This window comes from Triticum urartu, chromosome 4A, assembly GCF_056163025.1.
Source record: "Triticum urartu cultivar PI428250 chromosome 4A, HENAU_Tu73, whole genome shotgun sequence".
NCBI lineage: Eukaryota > Viridiplantae > Streptophyta > Magnoliopsida > Poales > Poaceae > Triticum > Triticum urartu.
This window is the reverse complement of record NC_141876.1, coordinates 266,059,737-266,082,224: the sequence shown is the minus strand read 5'-3', so window position 1 is coordinate 266,082,224 and position 22,488 is coordinate 266,059,737.

Genomic DNA, 22,488 nt, shown 5'->3' with positions numbered 1-22,488 from the left:
TGTCAATGACGTAACCGACATGCTTGATTTCGGCTCCGAAGACATCGACGGTATGGATGACGATGAAGATGAGCAGGAACCACCGCCCACAGGGCGTTGCACCGCCACCTAATCCTATGATATATACATGGTGGACACCCCCAAAGAAAGCGATGGCAATAAGGCAACAGAGGATAATCCCTCCGAGAAGCAATCTAAGCACCAGCGTCAACGGCGTCGCTCTAAGCCCTGCCATAGCAAAAACGGTGATACCGACACAAGAGACAATAACGCTGCGGATAGCGCCGAAGACGAATACAATCCCCTCCAGCCAGGCCTCAAGCGGGAGGATGGGCAAGCCAGCCCTAAGGAACATGCAGCAGATGGAGAATCAGAGGATGACAATTACATGCCTCTCTCTGAAGGCGAGCTGAGCCTCCGTGATGAAGAATTTATCGTGCCTGAGGATCCTGCCGAATAGGAGAGCTTCAAGCGCCGACTTATAGCCACAACAAAAAGCCTAAAGAAAAAGCAACAACATCTTCAAGCTGACCAAGATCTGCTAGCGGATAGATGGCCGAGGTCCTGGAGGCCGAGGAATACGAACTCGAACGCCCAACCAAAAGTTACCCAAAGCGCAGGTTGCTACCCCAACTCGAGGAGGAAGCATTAAAGCCTACGCTCCCAGCGTATGATGCGGCTGACCGACCACCTCGTGGCCGATACAAAGCGGCATATCAGGCCGAAGTCCAGCTCGCACCCCATCGCTAGTCAATTAAAAACACAAAGGCCCGGGGCAACATGCAGGACCTGCGAGACATATTGGAAAGCAAAGCAGGACTTACAAGATCGATCTACGTATCACAGGTGCGCGCCCCAATGCGTGACGACGACCGTCATGCCGGATACACTAAAAGAAAATCCGGCCAGGCCGAACAAGCAGACAAGACTCATATGAACTGCGTCGTGATATAGCCCGGCACAGAGGCGCCGCACACCCCCTATGCTTCACCGATGAAGTAATGGATCACGAGTTCCCAGAAGGTTTTAAACCCGTGAATACCGAATCATATGATGGCACAACAGACCCCGCGGTATGGATCGAAGATTACCTCCTCCATATCCACATGGCCCGTGGTGACGATCTACATGCCATCAAGTACCTTCCATTAAAACTCAAAGGGCCTGCTCGGCATTGGCTCAATAGCCTGCCGGCAATCTCCATTGGCAGTTGGGCGAATTTGGAAGATGCATTCCTTGACAACTTCCAGGGCACTTATGTGCAACCACCAGATGCCGATGACTTGAGTCACATAACCCAATAGCCAGGAGAATCAGCCAGGAAATTCTGGACTCGGATCCTAACTAAAAAAAAACCAAATTGTCGACTGTCTGGATGCCGAGGCCTTAGCGGCATTTAAACATAATATCCGCGATGAATGGCTCGCCCGACACCTCGGCCAAGAAAAGCCGAAATCCATGGCAGCTCTCAAGACACTCATGACCCGCTTTTGTGCGGGCGAGGATAGTTGGCTGGCTCACAGCAACAACACATCAAGAAACCCTGGCAATTCAGATTCCAAAGATAGCAACGGCAGGCCACGTTGTAACAGACACAAGCGCCGTAACAACGGCGAAAACGCCGAAGACACGACAATTAATGCCAGATTCAGTGGCTCTAAATCCTGTCAGTGGAAAAAGGCGTTCAAAAGAAGCAATCCGGGACCGTCCAGCTTGGACCGCATACTCGATCGTTCGTGTCAAATTCACGGCACCCCCGATAAACCAGCCAACCACACCAACAGAGAATGCTGGGTGTTCAAGCAGACTGACAAGTTGAATGCCGAAAATAAGGAAAAGGGGCTGCATAGCGACGACGAGGAGGAGCCCCGGCTGCCGAACACAGGAGGGTAGAAGAAATTTCCTCCACAAGTGAAAACAGTAAACATGATATACACAACTCATATTCCCAAGAGGGAATAGATGTAACACCCCGGATATGATTTACCTAATATGTAATCCAACTCTTGCCGTTTCCGGCGTTAAGTTATTTTATTTTCTTGGGTTCGGGTTTTTTTCTCCGTGTGTTGTTGTTGTTGTTGTCATGCATCTCATATCATGTCATCATGTGCATTGCATTTGCATACGTGTTCGTCTCATGCATCCGAGCATTTTCCCCGTTGTCCATTTTGCATTCCGGCGCTCCGTTCTCCTCCGGTGGTCATTTCTACCTTCTTTTCGTGTGTGGGGGCTAAACATTTCCGGATTGGACCAGGACTTGCCAAGCGGCCTTGTTTTACTACCGGTAGACCGCCTGTCAAGTTTCGTACCATTTGGACTTCGTTTGATGCTCCAACGGTTAACCGAGGGACCGAAAAGGCCTCGTGTGTGTTGCAGCCCAACACCCCTCCAATTTGGCCCAAAACCCACCAAAACCCTCTCCATCATCTAGAGCGTTCAATCACGATCGCGTGGCCGAAAACCTCACCTCTTTTGGACACTCCTAGCTCTGAGCCTATAAATACACCCCCTCTCTAAAATTCACGGTTCCTCTCCCCGAAACCCTAGATCTGATCCTCCGCGCGCCGGACATTGTCTGCCGGCGCCGGACACGCCGCCGCCAGCCATTCCCTCGCCGCCACGTGGCCAGCCGCCTCCTCCCACCATGGAGGCCCGCGAAGCCCGGGGCCGGCCCTCCCCGCCGCCCGACCGGGCCGCGCCTCCCCGCGCCGGTCGCCGCACCGCGCCACATCATCCCCAGCTCCGGCCGCCGCACCGCCGTTCGCCGGCGCCGCTCCTCCTCGCCGGTGCAAGACCCCGACCGGAGATCCTCACCGCGCCGAGCTCCGCCGCGGGCACCTCGACGCCGGCGATCGCCGACCTTGCCGCCGTCGTCCTCCACCGGCCGGCCAGCTCCTCCGGTGACCTCCGGCGCCCTCCTCGCCAAGTACCTCGACGAACGCTGGCGAGCTACAGTAACTCCAGCCATCCTCGGTTTCCGTGCATGAACAGTACCTCCCAGATCCAGATCTGAGACGGTTGACTTTCCTCCCGAAACCCTAATTATATTGCCATGTTCATCGTGCCGTAACTTTGCATCCGTAGATCCGTTTTGGGTGTATAGCATATCAAAATGTTCGTCTCAGAGAGTACATCATTTCATATCATTGCATCATTTTCATTTGAGTTAATCTTGATGCTCGAAATGCTGTTGGAAGAGTGCTATTTGAGTTAATTGTCAGATCTGCTGATCCAAATAGCTATTTGTCATTTTTGCCATGTTTAATGTGTGCATGATATGCTGCTGAGCTCTACATGAGTTTTGTTATATGCTTTACCATCTTTACAGAGGTGCTATCCATGTATTTTTGTGATGTGTGTGGTGACTAGCACAAGCTTGCAAAATGGTGCATTCGTTAATGCTGATTTCAGGGACTTAACAATTCCACTAAGTCCTTGATCTATTTTTATCAATATGCCATATGTTCTTGTTGTTTCGTAGTGATCCGTGCCTCTTTTGAGGACGATCAGTAAGGATGATTTGTTAATCTTGTAGTGCTCTATCCATCCATGTCTTTGTTTGCAATTATGGAGCAACCTAGCTTGAGTCAATCAAGCTCTACTTTTGCTATTTCGTGAATCTGGGCAGATTGTCTACTTGTTAGCGATTTTGCCGAGGATGTTGTAGTTGATCCGTTCATGCTATGTTGTTGTTCTTGCCAAGTTTAGCTTGTATAATGTGTATTCTTAATGGGTGTATGCTTATATTGTCGTGCCTTACTCTTTAGTGAGTGCATCGAGCTCGTAAACATGCCTACTTGATATCTGATTTGCATGCTCCAGTTTTTCTCGAAGTCTGTGATCTGATTATGTTTTTGCCATGTTCACATGCCTGCAATTGTATTTTCTGATCCCTTTTGGCTCAAGGCCACTAAGGGACTTTTGTTAAGCTCTTTGAGTAGCTCCATGCCATGCCTTGCTTTGCCATGTTAAGTTCCTGTAGCATATAGATTTCTTGCTCCAAAGTGTCCTACCTGATCTGAAATTCCAGACAAGTGTTAGTTTCATTAAGAATGAAACCTGTTTACCAATTGCACTTTTGCCATGCCTGTTTGAACCTGTTAATGGATGAATTGGCCGTAACTCAGTGTTCATCTTTTGTTAAGCATCATGAATGGATCCCTGCCATGTATTTTGTTGCCATGTTTGAGTGCTGCAGCATGTTCCTCTTGTTGCATTTAGATGGCTACTTGCTGTTTATCGCAGACCATTGCCATATTTGAATTGCTTGCCATTTCCAAACCGTGCATCCGATTTCGGCGATCTTTATATCGATTTCAACCGAAATCACCTCACCTTTCCAGTACCACTCTTGTATTTCCAAGTTGAGGCCAGGTTCATTCTTTCCTTGTCAAATCTTGCATATGCATCACATATCGCATCCCGCATAGCATACCATGTTTGCATCATGTTGTTTGAGCTTTGCATGTGGTTGATTGTCTTCTTGTTGCTTGTTTGTCTTGTTTGGGTAGAGCCGGGAGACGAATTCGCTAACGAGGAGCCCGTTGAGTTTGTTTCGAGGATCCAGTCAACTCTGACAACTTTGCAGGCAAGATGATCATACCCTCGAAATCACTTCTATCTTTGCTTTGCTAGATGCTCGCTCTTTTGCTATGCCTATGCTACGATGCCTACCACTTGCTTATCATGCCTCCCAAATTGCCATGTCAAATCTCTAACCCACCATGTCCTAGAAAACCGTTGATTGGCTATGTTACCGCTTTACTCAGCCCCTGTTATAGCGTTGCTAGTTGCAGGTGAAGATTGGAGATCGTTCCTTGTTGGAACATTATTTACTTGTTGGGATATCACTATATTATCTTGTTATCTTAATGCATCTATATACTTGGTAAAGGGTGGAAGGCTCGACCTTTTGCCTAGTGTTTTGTTCCACTCTTGCCGCCCTAGTTTCCGTCATATCGGTGTTATGTTCCCGGATTTTGCGTTCCTTACGCGGTTGGGTGATAATGGGAACCCCTTGACAGTTCGCCTTGAATAAAGCTCCTCCAGCAATGCCCAACCTTGGTTTTACCATTTGCCACCTAGCCTCTTTTCCCCTTGGGTTTCCGGAGCCCGAGGGTCATCTTATTTTAACCCCCCCGGGCCAGTGCTCCTCTCAGAGTTGGTCCAACCGAGCGATGTCGGGGGCTACCAGGGGCAACTCTGGGCTGGCCTACCCGATGTCTGGCTCATCTGAGCGTGCCCTGAGAACGAGATATGTGCAGCTCCTATCGGGATTAGTCGGCACATTTGGGCAGTGTTGCTGGATTTGTTTTGACTTGTCGAAGTGTCTTGTAGAACCGGGATGCCGAGTCTGATCGGAATGTCTCGGGAGAAGGTATATCCTTCGTTGACCATGAGAGCTTGTCATGGGCTAAGTTGGGACTCCCCTGCAGGGATTTGAACCTTCGAAAGCCGTGCCTGCGGTTATGGGCAGATGGGAATTTGTTAATGTCCGGCTGTAGATAACTTGAACCTTAACTTAATTAAAATGAATCAACCGTGTGAGTTACCGTGATGGTCTCTTCTCTGCAGAGTCCGAGAAGTGAACACGGTGTTGGAGTAATGCTTGCCGCAGGTTGTTCTCTAGTTATTCGTTCGTGCTTTGCCTTCTCTTCTCGCTCTCTTTTGCGAACAGGTTAGCCACCATATATGCTAGCCGCTTGCTGCAGCTCCACATATTACCTTGCCTTACCTATAAGCTTAACTAGTCTTGATCGCGAGGGTGCGAGATTGCTGAGTCCCTGTGGCTCACAGATTACTTCCAAACCAGATGCAGGGCCTGATGACTCCGTTCCAGATGGCGCGCTTGAGCTCAAGTGGGAGTTCGACGAGGCCTCACGCTGTTACTATGTGTCTTTCCCTGATGATCAGTAGTGGTGCCCAGTTGGGGCAATCGGGACCTTGTCGCATGTTGGGTTGATCTTTTATTTTGGCACCGTAGTCGGGCCATGAGTGATTGGATGATCTAATGCTATTTATGTACTTTGTTTGACGTGGCGAGTGTAAGCCAACTATGTACCTTCCCTTTTATTATCTATTTACATGGGATGTTGTGAAGATTACCTTACTTGCGACATTGCTTTCAATGCGGTTATGCCTCTAAGTCGTGCTTCGACACGTAGGAGATATAGCCGCATCGAGGGCGTTACAACGGAAGCGTTCACTAAGGGACGCCTATGCGTTGGAGCCAGTCGCCCCAAAGTTCAACCCATGGTCTTCTTGTCCGATCACCTTCGATCATATGGACCACCCCACCAGCATTCGTCTTGGCAGTTTTGCCGCATTGGTCCTTGACCCCATCATCGACGGATTTCACCTCACTCGGGTCCATATAGACGGTGGCAGCAGCCTAAACCTGCTCTATCAGGATACAGTGCGCAAAATGGGTATAGATCCCTCAAGGATCAAACCCACCAAAACCACCTTTAAAGGTGTCATCCTAGGTGTAGAGGCCTGTTCCACGGGCTCAATCACGCTAGAAGTGGTCTTCGGATCTTCGGTTAACTTCTGAAGTGAGGAATTAATCTTCGATAACGTCCCCTTCCGCAGCGGCTATCACGCACTACTCAGACGAACCGCATTTGCCAGATTCAATGCAGTATCGCATTATGCATACCTCAAGCTCAAAATTCCAGGACCTCGCGGGGTTATAACAGTTAATGGAAACACATTGCGCTCACTCCGCACGGAGGAACACACTGCGGCCCTCGCAGCAGAAGGGCAAAGCAGCCTTATGAGGCAAACTGCCAATTCAGCGAAAAAGACCCCAGACACCTTCAAGCGAGTCTGGAGTACCCTGCAAGGGGATTGCCAGGCACGTTTAGAGCTCGCCTAGCAGTTCGGCCTCCGTCCTAGTCCCATCCAAGTGGCGAAATTAGTGCCGCACGTACATAATTACGCACTCAACATACCATGGGCATAGGTGGACGCACTGCCACGACACAGCCCACAATGCGGCTCAACCGCTTCAGGGCCCGTATTCCTTTAACATTTTCTTCCTTTCAGGCCCCTACTCACCAAAGGCCCACTCCGGTAGTTTGATTATCGGACTCGTCATGGGAAGAAAACACCAAGGAAGCAAGAAGCTATGATGTACAAGGGAATCCCCAGGTGGTCTCTGATAACGATCACTATACATGTTTTACATACCCACACGCAGCTTGCCCTTGGATAGGACATGTTAAATAGTCCTTTTTTTGCTTATTGCACTACTTGTATACATACGCTTTGACATATCATTTCAATAACAATGTACAACGTTAGCTTATTATTACATTTCTTCATCCTTTTTCCTGTCTGCCTATTTACGACAAATTGCACCCATACGTTCTAGTATGTCCAGTGCGCCAGGGGCTTCAGTGTGCCCCATAACACGGCAAGAAAAGTCCGAACACTTTTGACAGTGCGGCACCCCGAACTTATAGCATTATATGCATCAGCTCCGAATCATGTCTTGGGTCAATAGTTGGGTTCGCACGGCTCCCATGTTTTGGTTCTCCTACTGGTTCTATAACCTTGGTTTCATATCTAAGGGAGATACCTACCGCCGTTGTGGTGCATCATCCCTTCCTCTTTGGGAAATACCAACGTAGCTTCAAGCGACATAAAAATGAATTTATGGCGCCGTGCCGGGAGGATCTTCAACATATACCAGGTTCCTAATCACAAATCTCATCTCTTTGCAATTTACATTATTTGCCATTTGCCTCTCGTTTTCCTCTCCCCAAATTTAGAAAAAATTGCCGTTTTATTCACCCCTCTTTTTTCCTTTCGCCACTTTCTCATCGGATCTGTTTCTGAGTGCAATCTGGTTGTGCGGTCATCATGACTGAAGAGAACACCAAGTTATGTGATTTCTCAAATACCAACAACAATGATTTTATCGGCACTCCGATTGCTCCTCCCGCCACTAGTGCGGAGTCTTGTGATATTAATGTTGCTTTGTTGAATCTTGCTATGAAAGGTCAATTTTTCGGTACTCCTAATGAGGATGCCGCGTCCCATCTTAATACCTTCGTGGAATTATGTGATATGCAAAAGAAAAAATATGTGGACAATGATGTGGTGAAGATGAAATTATTTCCATTTTCTTTGCGTGCTTCTGCAAAAATTTGGTTCTCTTGTTTGCCTCGCAATAGTATCGATTCTTGGAATAAGTGCCAAGATACTTTTATCACTAAGTATTTTCCACCCGCAAAAATTATTTCCCTTCGAACCCAGATCATGAATTTCAAGCAACTTGAACATGAGCATGTTGCACAATCTTGGGAAAGGATGAAAATGATGCTAAGGAATTTCCCAACGCATGGTTTAAATCTTTGGATGATCATACAAAAATTTTATGGGTCTTGAATTTTGTTTCTCGTAATCTTTTAGATTCCACCGCGAGTGGTACTTTTATGTAAATTACTTTGGGTGAACCCAAATTGCTCGATAATATTATGGCAAATTATTCGCAATGGCATACAGAAAGAGCTCCTACTAGTAAAAAAGTTAATTCAGTTGAAGAAATTTCTTCTTTGAGTGAAAAAGTTGATGCTCTTATGAAATTGGTTGCTAGTAGAAGTGCTCCTATCGATTTTAATGATATGCCTGTGCCTACTTTGATTGAGCAAAATAGTGATGCCATAGATGTGAATTTTATCTCTCAAAATAATTTCAATAACAATGCTTATAGAGGTAATTTTAATCCTAGGACTTTTCCTAGTAATTCCTCTAATAATTATGGTAATTCCTATGGAAATCAATCTTATAATAATAATAGTAACACCTCTGATCTTGAGAACAATATTAAAGAATTTATCAATACGCAAAAAGCTTTCAACACTTCCATAGAAGAAAATTTGAGTAAGATTGATGATTTGTCTAGAAGTGTTGATAGGATTGCTCATGATGTGGAAAATCTCAAGATGAAATTTTTTGTGCCTAAAGTAGATGAATCAATTAAAGCTCTTTATATTTCTATGGATGAAAGTAATAAAGAATTGCTATGCTTAGAGCTAAAAGAGAATTTTTAGAAAAAGTGTTGTCTAGTGATTTCTTTCGCAAAAGTGATGAAGATCTTAAAATGATTGGTGTTTCTTCTGTTGATTCCTTGTTTAGTAAAGTTAAGATTGATGAAAAAGGGACTAGAGAAGAGTCAACTTTAGCTAGAAGGCGTCCCAATATTTTGGAGGGCGAAAATCTTGTTGAGAAAATTGATAAAAGTGGGTTTGAAGAAGTCAAAAATTTAGCTAGTGATGTGCCCACTCTTTTGGATTACAAAGACTTTAATTATGATAGTTCTCTTTTATTAATTGTATTTCTTTGTTGCAATCCATGATAAATTCACCCCCATGCTTATGAACAAAATAAAGCTTTTACTAAACATATTGTTGATGCTATGATGAAAGCTTTTGAAGAAAAATTGGAATTCGAAGTTTCAATTCCTAGAAAATTGCATGATGAGAGGGAACCAACTATCGAAGTCAAGATTAAAAATTATGAGTGCTTTTCTTTGTGTGACTTGGGTGCTAGTGTTTCTACAATTCTGAAATCTTTATGTGATTTGCTTGGTCTTATCGACATTGTATCATGTTCTTTGAATTTGCACTTGGCGGATTCTACTATTAAAAAGCCTATGATGAGGACATGAATACCATTATTACACCCACAGCCCTGCTGCTATACATACTGGACCAATTACTAGAGCTCGTGCACACCAATTAAATTACCAGGTACTTTAATTTCTTGGTAACGATTCTAATGTTCATGAGAATATGATGCTACCTAAATTGGATACATTTGTTTTGCTTACAAATGAAGGGCCTAGCTTGGACAAGAAAGATGAACCTTGGAGCAAGTTCAAGCATCGAGATGATGGCGTGCGCATGGGGAACAAGAACGGAGTTACAAGTGACGATTCCAGGATTTCGAAGCCACCATAATGAGTGCATGAAGCCTTGGACGAAAGATACAAGATGCCACTTCATAAATTTCGTCTAGAGGCTATTCTAGGTGCCGCATCACCTTATTTTTGGGACAGGCCCATGTAATTTTGAAATTCTTGATTATAGGCTATTTTTAGAGTTTGTATGTCTGGGGAAACAAGAGTTAGGATTGGTTTCAGACCCCTCCTCCAAGGGCCATGAAATTCCCCCTCTCTCCTCTATATATACAGCCCTTAGGGCATCGTTTAGACTTTGGGTTTTGTTTAGATTATAAGTTCGCCATAGCTGCAAGTTCGCGTACTTCGTTTGTGTTCAACGACCAGACAAAGGCGTCACAAAACCCCACCTTCATCGATAAAGATTTCATCTTATATTCGCAATATCCAGATTGCAATCTCAGTTTCTTTCTTGTTCTTCGTTTGTTCGTAGGAAACAGACCCTCATGGTCAGGTTGATCGTGTCCGGCATAGTCAATAACCCCTCGGAAGTTGGTTTAGCGATTGCTAAGGCGCGACGTCTCGCATGTTTATAGTCGGATCGTCAAGGTCGAGTCCCACAGAAAACGATAGCCACCATCTCATCGAAACATCGGGACACCTTCGTTTCTATCAAGTGGTATCAGATTTTTAGGTTGCTCGATGAGATTTTATAGTTTTTCGTAGTTTAGATCGAGTATGTTCTTCATACCTACAATCCACAAAAAAACCACAAAAAAATTAGGATTATTTCGTCATATCCAAACCAATTTGAGCCTTTGCATAATCTGATGTAGGGTAGGAACCCTATGGACCGATCTTTCACGAAAGGAGAAGATCCTGCGATGAACACGAAGAACACGAGGGGAAAACATGATGGGAAATCACAAGGGGGCACAAAGAGGAACACTCAAACCAACAAGATTAAGTCACACATGTGCTGGATCCTCAAAACACAAAGAGAGATACTCGATCCAAAGTCAACAACGGACGATAAAAAGGTAACGGTCTTCTCTGTGAGGAGGTCTTGATGGGGCCACCCAAGAGCGGGTCTTGATGTCCTTCTCCGCAAGGAGGTCTTGAATCCAAAGGGACCTTCTCCATAGAGGCCGCAGTCTCTCTCATGGAGTAGATCCGAAGTGGATGAGCAATGCTCTATCTCTAAATATGAGCTAAACCAATGCTGACCTAGCTAGGTGGAGGGAGAGGTCTATTTATAGTCTTAGTGCAAATGGGGGGCAAAGTGAAGGGGTACATGGGCCTCAACCCGAAACTGGACACAGCTAGGTACCGGACGTCCGCTGGGGGCCGGTTGTCCGGTGGCTCACGGCCGTCCGGACATCCGGTAAGTGCCGGTCGTCCGCTCGTTTTGGTTCGGGTGCTGAAGTGACGGATTTCCGGGCTGGGCCCGGTCGTCGAACGTCCGAAGGCGTCGGACGTCCGCTCGTTTGGCTCGGGTGCAGGGGCACCGGTCGTCCGGTCTGGACCGGACGTCCGCTCGCTGGGGTTCGGCTGGAGCATCAGGCGCCGGACATCCGGTCCCGACCGGTCGTCCAGTGGCTGCGATTTCTTCCGCAGCTCTTCTTCTTCTCCATCTCCACGTCCATCTTCATCTTCTTCTTGTCTTTGCTCCTTGGCTTATCCATGATACCTGAGGATGCAGAATGTGTCCATATGAGGTAGTAGCCATGTCTCATGTGCATCGAAGTGGAAATGTGAGAGGAGAGATGTCACCTCGGTTTCAAGACCTCTTGCACGTGCTCGTGTCATGGGTCCGCTAGGCACTTGGAGAGACGATGTTAGGTCCATGGGGATGACCTTGGGATGCTCCGCATCATCTCCCCTCCCTTGGGGAAGATCCGTCCTTGGATCAAATTCTTCATCACCATGGAAGGGCGAGAGGTCCTTGACATTGAAGATATCACTCACGTTGTACTTGTCGCGCGGGAGGTCGATCTTGTAATCATTGTCGTTGTATGTGCGAGCACCTTGAAGGGTACATCCACTCGTGGTTGAAGTTTGGACTTGCATTCTTGGAGAAAGCGGTCCTTGCGAAGGTGTAGCCACACGAGATCTCCGGTGTTGAATACCATAGGTTGCTTGTTGAAGTTGAGCTTGGTCGCAAGGTGTTGAACTTGGCGCTCGATAGTGTTTTTTGTATCTTCATGCACCTTCTTGAGATGTGTCACTCGTGCACTTGCGTCCAAATTGATGCGCTCTTGGAGTGGTAGAGGAAGAATGCCCAATGGTGACAATGGGTTGAATCCGTAGACGACCTCGAAGGGGTACTTGCCGGTTGTTGAGTGTCTTGCTCAGTTGTAGGCGAACTTGGCGATAGGTAGGCACTCCTCCCACTCCTTGATGTTCTTCTTGATGAGTACTCAAAGTAGAGCGGAGAGTGTGCAGTTGGTAACTTCCGTTTGGCCGTCGGTTTGTGGATGATATGGCATGGAGAAGTGTAGCATGATTCCGAGCTTGGCGCATAGGGTCTTCCAAAAGTAACTTGATGTCGCGGTCCGAGACGATAGTCTTTGGCACTCCATGTAGACGCAATATTTCCCTACAAAAGAGATTAGCAACATGTGAAGCATCGTCTATCTTGCTGCAAGGAATGAAATGTGCCATCTTGGAGAAATGGTCCACAACGACAGATACCAAATCCTTTCCATTTCAAGTGCTAGGCAATCCAAGTACGAAATCCATGCTAATGTCTTCCTGTGGTTGATATGGAATTGGGAGAGGCATGTAAAGGCCATGGGATTGAGCTTTGGACTTAGCTTTGCGATATGTAGAGCATCGGTTGGTGAAGCGGTTGACGTCGCGAAACATCTTGAGCCAAAAATAGTTCTTGGAGAGCGTTGCGAAAGTCTTGTCGCGTCCAAAATGTCCCCTTAAGCCTCCTCCATGAGATTCCTGCAAAAGCAACAAACGAAGAGAAGACTCGGGGTTGCAAAGCTTGTTAGATCTCATAAGATATCCATCTTTGATGTAATAGCGTTCCCAAGAGGTGTGTGTCAAACACTTGACATAAGGAGTAGCGAAGGTAGGATCATGCTCATACAAGTCTTTTATATGCTCAAAGCCAATGACATCCAATTCAAGTTGAGTAACAAGCATGCATATGCAGGAAAGGGCATCCGCCACAAAATTTTCCTTACCTTTAATGTACTTGATGACATAAGGAAAATACTCAATAAATTCACCCCATTTAGCATGACGCTTGTTCAACTTGGTTTGGCCCTTAAGATACTTGAGCGTTTCATGATTGGTATGAATGATGAATTCATGAGGGTGAAGATAGTGTTCTCATCCATGCAAAACACAGACTAAAGCATATAGCTCTTTGTCATAGATGGGGTAATTGAGTTGCGCTCCGGAGAGTTTCTCACTAAAGTAAGGTATGGGGTGCTTCTCTTGCGTTAACACACCTCCTATGCCATTACCGCTAGCATCGCAATAAATCTCAAAAGGTTTGTCAAAGTTGGGTAAGGCAAGCACGGGAGCATGAGTAAGCAAATTCTTAAGCTCATTGAAAGCGGTATCTTGGGATGGTCCCCAAACAAAAGGCGCATTCTTCTTGCTCAAAGCATGCAAAGGCGAAGCAATGGTGCTAAAATCTTTCACAAAGCAACGATAGAAACCCGCAAGGCCAAGAAAGCTACACACTTGTTGCAAGTTGGTTGGTTGAGGCCAAGTCTTAATAGCATTGATCTTGGACTCATCAACATGAACACCCTTAGAGGAAACAAAAAAACCCAAGAAAACGAGCTTGTCAACACCAAAAAGGCATTTCTCCATATTATCATAGAGGTGCTCTTTTCGAAGAGTTTGTAAAACGGTTCGGACATGGGCGACATGCTCTTGGAGAGACTTGCTAAAAACAAGGATATCATCGAAGTAGACCACAACAAACACACCAATGTAAGGGCGAAAGACATGATTCATAAGACACATAAAAGTACCCGGTGCTTTCGATAGACCCATAGGCATTACTAACCACTCATACAACCCAAACTTGGTTTTGAAAGCGGTTTTCCATTCATCACCTTCTTGTGTGTGGATTTGATAGTAACCACTCTTAAGATCAATTTTTGAAATGATAGTGACACCACTAAGTTCATCAAGCATATTGTCAAGGCGTAGAATGGGATACCTATAACGAACGGTGATAGCATTGATAGGTCTACAATTGGAGCACATGTGAAAGCTACCGTCTTGTTTTGGCACAAGAATGACCGGGACGACACAAGGGCTCAAACTTTCACGCACATGTCTATGGTCTATGAGATGCTTTACTTGCCTTTGTATATCTTTGGTTTCTTCAGGGTTGACGCGGTAGGGAGCTTTGTTCGGAAGAGGTGCTCCGGGGATGAGATCGATGCGGTGCTCGATGCCTCGTAGTGGAGGTAGTCCTGGAGGTAGCTCATCGGGGAAAACATCATGAAATTCCTGCAAAAGAGAAGACAACACTAGAGGAAGAGTGTGAGAGGTGTTAGTTTGTGGTTCATTGTCCTTGCACAAAAGGACGTAGTGTAGGACACTAGATGGGTTCTCACACACTCCTCGTATCTCACTTTTGGTGGCAAATAGAACTAAGTTCTTCTTGTCGCTCATCGTGAAGGCGCTCGATTTTGGCTTGTGTAGCTCACTCTCTTTTTGGTGGCTCACTCTCTCTCTCTCTATGCTCTCCACGATGGGTGGCTTGTTTGTCGGTGATAACTTGGCTTGGAGACATGGGACGAAGTATGTACTCCTTTCCTTTCATCTTGAAGATGTAGTGGTTCGTCCGGCCGTTGTGGATGACTCCTCTATCAAATTTCCATGGGCGTCCATGGAGAAGGTGGCAAACGGTCATTGGAACGACGTTGGACTCTAAGGTGTCTTCGTAGGCGCCAATTTTGAAGGAGACTTGTACTCGATGCTCGACTTGGATAGGGTCGGAGTCGCTAAGCCATCGCACTTTGTATGGATGTGGGTGCTTCGTCTTGGGAAATTGGAGCTTGGAGAAAAGTTCTTCACTTGCGAGATTATGACAACTCCCTTCATCGATGATGACCTTGATGGATCTTCCATTGATGCCGTCCTTGGTGTGGAATATGTGGCATCGTTGGTCTTCTTCTTGGTGATGTTGGAGAGTCAAGATCTTGGAGACAACAAGAGCAGGACTTGAATCTTCATCGCAAAAGACTTGTTTTTCTTCGTCATTCACTTGACGGTGCATGGCGCCATGCTCAAGAGCGTCCATTTCTCCTTCGCTCATCGAGTCGTAGGTTCCATCGTCGTTGAGGATCATGGTTCGCTTGTTGGTGCACTCATAGGACTTGTGGCCTCGGCCTCCGCATGTGAAGCATTTGAAGGAACTTGTTGCGGTCTCATCGGTGGGGGTTGATGATGATGAAGCTCTCGGCTTGAAGTTGCTTGTAGTAGGATGATGACTAGGGGTTGACGAAACTTTCTTGGAACTCGACTTGTCGACGTTGCTTGTAGAAGGCTTGGTAGACAGTGTTGGAGTCGTTGAAGTTTGGGTGTTACAGAAGCCGTATGACTTGGATGAGAACTTGGCATACTTGAAATTGTCTTGCACTTGACGTTCCGCTTTTGTAGCTTGATGCACGAGCTTGATGAGGTTCGAGTATGGTTGGTAGTCGGCGATCTTCTTGATAGGATGGTTGAGTCCATTCAAGAAATGAGCCATAGTTTTCTCATCATCTTCCATGATGTTTGCTCTTATCATGGCAATCTCCATCTCCTTATAGAACTCTTCAACGCTCTTGGTTCCTTGCTTGAGTAGTTGGTGTTTCTTGAAGAGGTCGCGGTTGTAGTAGGTAGGCACAAAGCGTGCTCTCATGACGTCCTTCATTTGTGCCCAAGTAGTGATGGGTGGTTCACCTCTTGCCTCACAGCACTCGATGACTTGTTCCCACCAAATGAGGACATAGTCTTGGAACTCAAGGGATGCCATCGTGATCTTCTTGTCTTCTACATAGTTGTCCAAACGGAAGATTTTGTCGACCTGCAATGCCCATGATAGGTACTCTTCGGGATCGTTGCTTCCATTGAACTTGGGCATGGTGAACTTGAGCTTGTCGTAGCGTTGTTCTTCATTGTGTTGGGGTCAGGGATGATGACGCCCATGTTGTCGATAATTGTCCAGCTCGTGTTGCTCTTGGCGCGGAGGGTTGTCTACCTCATGTTGGAGTTGTCGTGGAGGATTTTCATTGTCTTCATGCTCTTGATGAACTTGATGTTCGTGGCGAGCTTGTGGATGAGCTTGTCGAGCTTGACGTTGCACGCGAGCTTGATGTCATCGTTCATGAATTTCGTTGCGAAGTGCTTCCTCTTGTTCACGAGCTTGTCGGCCTCGGTTGGCTACGACTTGACTTGAATCTTGGAGGGATTGTTGCGCCTCAAGTGCTTGAGCTTCACGGAGTTGTTATTCTTGTCGCTGTGCCTCGGCATCTTGTGCAACTGGGTGTAGATGCACTTGCTCTTCCTCTTCGTGTTGGCCTTGTCGTTCTCATGCTAGTACAAAAGCCTCTTGGGTTTGACGTTGTCAGTGCTCTTGAGAGTTGGTGACGCGTAGAGGATTGAGGCTTGCTTGACGATCATTGCACGCGGCCCAGCGAAGAGTGTTCGATGTCGGTGTACTTGAGGCGGAGAGGGTGAAGTCGGAGTGTCGACTTGAGCGGGTCCTTCTTGAAGAGGATGAAGTGGAAGAAGAGAGGTTGAGCAACAAAGCGCGAATCTCGTCCATCCTTGCGTCATTCTCTTGCTTGTGATCGTCGAGGTTGTGGTCGAAGTAGTCCCTTGTACATCGCTTGGAGAGTCGCAAGTCGGCGGCGAGGTTGTCGATGCGTTCAGTCATGGCTTGTTGCTCTTGATGCAAAGCACGTTATGCACCAAAGATGTGACTCTTGGTGACATAGGAGATCATGTCGTCGTCATGCTCAATGAAGAGTGGGTTTGTAGAAGTACTTGGCCTATCCATCATTCCAAGACAAATGTGAGTGGTAGAAAGATAATAACGAATACCAAATGTACCTTGACCGAAGTTGAAAGTGGATCGATGATCACTTCAATGTAGGACAAGGAAATAGCACAATTGGTACTAGATCTTGTCGGTTTCTCACACCTACACAAGTAAAAGCTTACGGTGGAGCTTGGTTAGGATGGTGGCACAAAATTTGATGCAATTTTAAGTGAGCTTCAATAATGTTGGAAAAGATTTGCAAGATGCAATGTAACAAGTAGACCAAGGAAGATAAGGTACACGGAAACACATACACAAAAAGATAAGTGGGGTCGTGCAACCAAGGATGAGCCAAAATGTGGAATCCACAAAAATGCTCGTGTTGCACAACACTAGAGAGACGCTAGCATGATTGCACAATAGGCGGATACAAGAACTTATGTACAACCTACTTAGCAAAAATGCAACGACTTCTATCCCAAGTATGCTCTATGCAAGGTGTTCCTATGAGATGATCCAAGATGATCTAGTATGACAATCTTAATGTTGTATGATGCTATGGTTCTTGCTTAAAAGCTATTAGCTTATCTTTCCCTTTTGCGTAAAAGCTTCTTTGGCTCTTTGTTGTTTGAGCTCTTTTCTCATGCAATGCTTCACGAACAAAGATAGAAATTGTGTATGCGATGACAACCTTGTGACACAAGAGATGATACCAAGATATGCAACAATGATGTATGTATGCTATGGAAAGTATGATCACTGATGTGCACAAGTCTCGTTGCCGGCAATACTCAAAGACTAGTCTCGATGTGTAAGCAACACAAAGGAGTAAGGCTATGAAGGCTGTCAATGTAATGGCAAGAATGATATGTCCAATACCAAGAGGAGGTTACCGTTTCTTGCTTACGGTATGGTGTCAAAATGGTGGCACGAATACCAAGGTGTAGTCGAGGTTGTAATTGTGGATGACGCGTCCGTTGCCAAGATGAGTGGCGGTGATGTCGATGTCGAACCATACCTAAATAGCCGAAACATAAAAGGATACGGTACCGCAACTCAAATTCTCAAAGCTCGAAGGAGCAAATGTGTCAGAGTGCAAAACAGATAAGCAATGGTGGTGGTTTGCGGAAGTGGTGATGGTGTATAGGTGGTAGGAGTGCGTATGCGGAAATGTGGGGTGGTGGTGGTGACTAAACTGAAGAAATTCAGTTTCGTCATGGAATTTCAAACGTCCGGTGGGGGAGCGATCGTCCGGTTGTCCGACGTCCGGTGGCTAGCGGACGTCCAGTGCCTGGGCACTATTCGGGCACGGGAAGAACTGCACGTGGGCGATGTGGATGATGTGAAATTTGTCGATTCCGGGCGATTTCGTGGATGGAAATGGTGGAGACAAGGGGGAAAAGCTAGATCCACTCAAAACAAAGCAAATCCACGGATCAAAACCAACAAATTTTCAACATACCAACAAATCACAAAAAAATTGGGGCTATTTTTGTGGGGAATTTCGAATTAGGATGAAAAAACAACAAAAACTAGGCTAGAAACACAACGGGGAGGCTCCGAAATCACGATCAACGTGGCTCATGATACCAAGATGATGTAGGGTAGGAACCCTATGGATCGATCTTTCACGAAAGGAGCGGATCCCGCGATGAACATGAAGAACACGAGTGGAAAACACGAGGGGAAGACACGAGGGGAAATCACAAAGGGGAACAAATAGGAACACTCAAACCAACAAGATTAAGTCACACATGTGCTAGATCCTCGAAACACAAAGAGAGATACAAGATCCAAAGTCAACAACGGATGATACAAAAGGTAACAGTATTCTCCGTGAGGAGGTCTTGATGGGGCCGCCCAAGAGGGGGTCTTGATGTCCTTCTCCACAAGGAGGTCTTGAATCCAAAGGGATCTTCTCTGTAGAGGCCGCGGTCTCTCTCGTGGAGTAGATCCGAAGTGGATGACAATGCTCTATCTCTAAATATGAGCTAAACCAATGCTGACCTAGCTAGGTGGAGGGAGAGGTCTACTTATAGTCTTAGTGCAAATGGGGGGCAAAGTGAAGGGGTACATGGGCCTCAACCCGAAATTGGACACAGCCAGGTACCGGATGTCCACTGGGGGCCGGTCGTTCGGTGGCTCACGGGCGTCCGCACGTCCGGTAAGTGCCGGTCATCCGCTTGTTTTGGCTCGGGTGCTAATGTGACGGATTTTCGGGCTGGGCCGGTAGTCCGGTCGTCGGACGTCCGAAGGCGTCGGACGTCCGCTCGTTTGGCTCAGGTGCAGGGGCAACAGTCGTCCGATCTGGACCGGACGTCCGCACGCTGGGTTCGGCTGGAGCATCAGGCGCTGGACATCCGGTCCCGACCGGTCATCCGGTGGCTGGGATTTCTTCCGCATCTCTTGTTCTTCTCCATCTCCACGTCCATCTTCCTAGTCTTCTTCTCTTTGCTCCTTGGCTTCTCGATGATACCTGAAGAATCGATGCACTTTGAGTTTATGATCAGATCTATCTTTTTATATCCATGAAAGTATTTGAGTTTCTTTTATCTCTTTTATGCATGATTGCTTATAGCCTCGTATTTCTTCTTCGATATTTGGGTTTTGTTTGGCCAACTTGATCAACTTATCTTGCAATGGTAAGGTGTGCTTTGTAGTGGGTTTGATCTTACGGTGCTTGATCTCAGTGACGGAAGGGGAACCGACACGTATCTATCGTTGCTACTAAGGATAAAACAATGGGGTCCATCTCTACATAGATAGATCTTGTCTACACCATGTCATCATTCTTATTGCATTACTCTGTTTCTCCATGAACTTAATACGCTAGATGCATGCTGGATAGCGATCGATGTGTGGAGTAATAGTAGTAGATGCAGGCAGGAGTCGGTTTACTAATCTCGGACAGTAATTTTTTCACCCACTGTTTGCTATTTTCTCAAGAGAAGCCACTGGTGAAATCTATGGCCCCTGGTCTCTTTCTCATATATTTTCCTTTGCGATCTAGTTTTCCTATGCTTTTATTTTCAGATCTATTAAACCAAAAACCCAAAAATACCTTGCTGCAATTTATTTTATTTGGCATTCGATCTATCAATATTTATAACTCTCTCACGTCCATTTGCCCATCTTGGGGTGCCGCTACCCGAAAGGGATTGATAACCCCTTTTACACGTCGGGTTGTGAGTAGTTGTTATTTGTGTGTAGGTGTTGATTACGTTGTGTTGCTTCGTTCTCCTACTGGTTCGATAACCTTGGTTTCATATCCGAGGGAGATACCTACCGCCGTTGTGGTGCATCATCCCTTCCTCTTTGGGAAATACCAACGTAGCTTCAAGCGACATCAAAAGGAATTCATGGTGCCGTGCCAGGGAGGATCTTCAACATATACCAGGTTCCTAATCACAAATCTCATCTCTTCGCAATTTACATTATTTGCCATTTGCCTCTCGTTTTTCTCTCCCCCACTTCACAAAAATTTGCCGTTTATTCACCCCTCTTTTTTCCTTTCGCCGTTTTCTCGTCGGATCTGTTTCTGAGTGCAATCTGGTTGTGCGGTCATCATGACTGAAGAGAACACCAAGTTATGTGATTTCTCAAATACCAACAACAATGATTTTATCGGCACTCCGATTGCTCCTCCCGCCACTAGTGCGGAGTCTTGTGATATTAATGCTGCTTTGTTGAATCTTGCTATGAAAGGTCAATTTTTCGGTACTCCTAATGAGGATGCCGCATCCCATCTTAATACCTTCGTGGAATTATGCGATATGCAAAAGAAAAAAGATGTGGACAATGATGTGGTGAAGATGAAATTATTTCATTTTCTTTGCGTGATTCTGCAAAAATTTGGTTCTCTTGTTTGCCTCGCAATACTATTGATTCTTGGAATAAGTGCCAAGATACTTTTATCACTAAGTATTTTCCACCCTCAAAAATTATTTCCCTTAGAACCCAGATCATGAATTTCAAGCAACTTGAACATGAGCATGTTGCACAATCTTGGGAAAGGATGAAAATGATGCTAAGGAATTGCCCAACGCATGGTTTAAATCTTTGGATGATCATACAAAAATTTTATGGGGCTTGAATTTTGTTTCTCTTAATGTTTTAGATTCCGCTGCGAGTGGTACATTTATGTAAATTACTTTTGGTGAAGCCACCAAATTGCTTGATAATATTATGGCAAATTATTCACAATGGCATACCGAAAGAGCTCCTACTAGTAAAAAAAGTTAATTCGGTTGAAGAAATTTCTTCTTTGAGTAAAAAAGTTGATGCTCTTATGAAATTGGTTGCTAGTAGAAGTGCTCCTATTGATTTTAATGATATGCCTGTGCCTACTATGATTGAGCAAAATAGTCATGCCATAGATGTGAATTTTATCTCTCGAAATAATTTCAATAACAATGCTTATAGAGGTAATTTTAATCCTAGGCCTTTTCCTAGTAATTCCTCTAATAATTATGGTAATTCCTATGGAAATCAATCTTATAATAATAATAGTAACACCTCTGATCTGGAGAACAATATTAAAGAATTTATCAATACGCAAAAAGTTTTCAACACTTCCATAGAAGAAAATTTGAGTAAGATTGATGATTTGTCTAGAAGTGTTGATAGGATTGCTCATGATGTGGAAAATCTCAAGATGAAAATTTTTGTGCCTAAATTAGATGAATCAATTAAAGCTCTTTATGTTTCTATGGATGAAAGTAAGAAAAGAATCGCTATGCTTAGAGCTAAAAGAGAATTTTTGAAAAAAGTGTTTTCTAGTGATTTCTTTCGCAAAAGTGATGAAGATCTTAAAATGATTGGTGTTTCTTCTGTTGATTCCTTGTTTAGTAAAGTTAAGATTGATGAAAAAGGGACTAGAGAAGAGTCAACTTTAGCTAGAAGGCGTCCAAATATTTTCGAGGGTGAAAATCTTGTTGAGAAAATTGATAAAAGTGGGTTTGAAGAGGTCAAAACTTTAGCTAGTGATGTGCCCACTCTTTTGGATTACACAGACTTTAATTATGATAGTTCTCTTTGATTGATTGTATTTCTTTGTTGCAATCCATGATAAATTCAACCCATGCTTATGAACAAAATAAAGCTTTTACTAAACATATTGTTGATGCTATGATGAAAGCTTTTGAAGAAAAATTGGAATTAGAAGTTTCAATTCCTAGAAAATTGCATGATGAGTGGGAACCAACTATCAAAGTCAAGATTAAAAATTATGAGTGCTTTTCTTTGTGTGACTTGGGTGCTAGTGTTTCTATAATTCTGAAATCTTTATGTGATGTGCTTGGTCTTACCGACATTGAATCATGTTCTTTTAATTTGCACTTGGCGGATTCTACTATTAAAAAGCCTATGATGAGGACATCAATACCATAGTTACACCCACAGCCCCTGCTGCTATACATACTGGACCAATTACTAGAGCTCGCGCACGCCAATTAAATTACCAAGTACATTCGTTTCTTGGTAACGATTCTAATGTTCATGAGAATATTATGGGGCCTAAATTGGATACATTTGTTTTGCTTACAAATGAAGGGCCTAGCTTGGACAAGAAAGA